Source organism: Penaeus chinensis, chromosome 35 (genome assembly GCF_019202785.1).
Source record: "Penaeus chinensis breed Huanghai No. 1 chromosome 35, ASM1920278v2, whole genome shotgun sequence".
NCBI classification, from domain to species: domain Eukaryota; kingdom Metazoa; phylum Arthropoda; class Malacostraca; order Decapoda; family Penaeidae; genus Penaeus; species Penaeus chinensis.
This window is the reverse complement of record NC_061853.1, coordinates 26,534,717-26,537,216: the sequence shown is the minus strand read 5'-3', so window position 1 is coordinate 26,537,216 and position 2,500 is coordinate 26,534,717.

The following is a 2,500-nucleotide window of genomic DNA, read 5'->3' as shown; positions in this document are numbered from 1 at the left end:
ATTATCACTGTTGGCAATGATGTAATTGTTATAAACGTCGTTTTTTATATAATAATGATATTCATTAATGACATATGTATGACATTACTATGATTTTTGTATGATTATTTTTTTAATTATTATGATTATAATTGATTTGCTGGAAGTATGATTAGTTAATAAAGCTTATAAGAAAATTTGTGGATCATCTAGAGTTCTAAATAATTATTTATTATGATGAAGTGAAAAATGTGGGAATTAACTACGGATAAAAAAAACTGACCCTATTGATACAGAGAAAGAATGAAAAAGAAAATGAAAGAAAAAAATATAAAGCCGAGAGAGAGAGTGAGAGAGAGAGAGAGAGAGAGAGAGAGAGAGAGAGAGAGAGAGAGAGAGAGAGAGAGAGAGAGAGAGGGAGAAGAGAGAAGTGAAAGGAAAAGGGAAAAGGAACGAGAAAAAGAAGAAAAATAGAACAAGAAAGAGATTGTTAGTGAGAGAGAGAGAGAGAGAGAGAGAGAGAGAGAGAGAGAGAGAGAGAGAGAGAGAGAGAGAGAAAGAAAGAGAGAGGAGGAGACAGAGATAAATACCATGATGTATTCACACCTGTACCAACGCCCAGAAAAAAAGAGTCTTTAGTCCAAAGGTTTTTGTGCAAGAATCCACGAGTAAATAATGATAACCCGGAAATTAACAATTTATTCGGATAAATTGTCACCACAACTTTAAAGGAATGACGTAAGTTACAGGTAATTAATACGTAAATAATTATTAGAAAATAGGTAGATAATGAGTAAATAATAGGTAATGCATAGATTTTGGATGACCTTAAATCTGCAGTGACTGTATTTCTAATAAAACGTTATTGTTCATTACAATAACCATTATCATCGTTATCATCATTGGTGTTAGTAATGTGAATAATGTTGTTGTTATTTGTTGCATTAAAATAATGCATAATCAACCACCGGATTGCAAGGTATAAATGTGATTATAATCCGAACAGCGTATAGGTTATAATGCATACGAAATAAAGTAAATAGCGGACAAGTAACAATTTAAATGTTGATTGTGTTATCAATTGAACATGAACTGAATACTGCTAAGCTTCCAGGAGCGACAGGTCACGTGTTCATTAATACTGAATGACAAATCTACATGAACAGATTTTCTCTCCCTCTCTCTCTCTCTCTCTGTCTCTCTCTCTCTCTCTGTCTGTCTCTCGCTCTCTCTCGCTCCCTCTCTTTCTCTAGCATTCTATTCTCACATTTACTCAGGGAAGCAGTGCAATGACGTTTCGAGTTCCACTAGACTCCTCATCAGGTGACAAAACCGAGGAGGATTTTTAAAATGAAAAAATATATGTATAAAATACATAAATTAAAGTACATAAAACAAAAACAAAAAAACAACAACAATGAAAGGAAGACCTTTTTATTCTGTTCCTTTGTTTTGATTTTGTTGTTTCGTTGTGTTAAATATTCATTTTTTTTTTTTTTTTTTTTTTTTTTTTTTTTTTTTTTTTTTTATGTGTGAACAATTGCGATTGAAATAACGTGATGAAACATCTTTTAGGATTTTTTTTCCAAATATTTTCTAGACGTGTAAATTTCTAGACACAACTTCTGACAAAAAAAAAAAAAAAAAAAAAAAAAAAAAAAAAAAAAAAAAATGTATACCCTCTCCTTTGCAGACCGAATCTCCATACACAATACACATTATATATAAGACACAAACGCGAAAATCTAAACCAGTTTACACCCTAACTTCCTTTGACACCAAGTTTAAAACTCGTGTTTGCATAGCCAGGTTTTATGCCTACGAGCGGGTTATTTTTAGACCAAGTATGTCTACTGCCTAAATATGCGGCGAAAAAAGGGGGTAGAATTTAGCGTTGGGTGGACCAAGCGTTTCCGTTGCGACACCTGCGGTTCTGGGGGCGATTTGTCTTGCCATTCCTTTGGTATTTCCGCGAACCGTGGCTCTTATACTGTTGTTGTTGGTGTTATTGATGTTGTTGTTATGTTGATGATGTTTAGTCATTTTCCTCACCTCCACTCTAACTGGCATTGGCTTCACGTCATCATCGTCGTTATTATCATTGTCATCGTTATCTTCACCATCATCATCATCATTATCCTCATCATCCTCATCATCAATCCCATCACCATGATTGCTATCATCACTCTACCATTACTATCTTTATTATATATCTAAATAACCTCAGACATTCACACAGTTTTATGACTATAGCAACACATTGAATTTCCCCATCGCCCATTAACCTCATAGACCCGAAAAGAGGAAAGAGATACAGAGGCTATGTGTAGCAAAAGAATGGGGACTGGGGTGGGGAGGGCAGTGTAGGGGTTGTAGTGTGGGGAGGGGTGGTAAGGGAGCGAAAGACCACTGGGTGAAAGGGTTAAGAAGAGGCTACAGAGAGGGGAGAGGGTAACGAGGGGCGAAAGGGTGGGGAGGGGGTAGAGGGTTAGTAGAGGCCTGTAGGGTTAGCGGGGAGGGG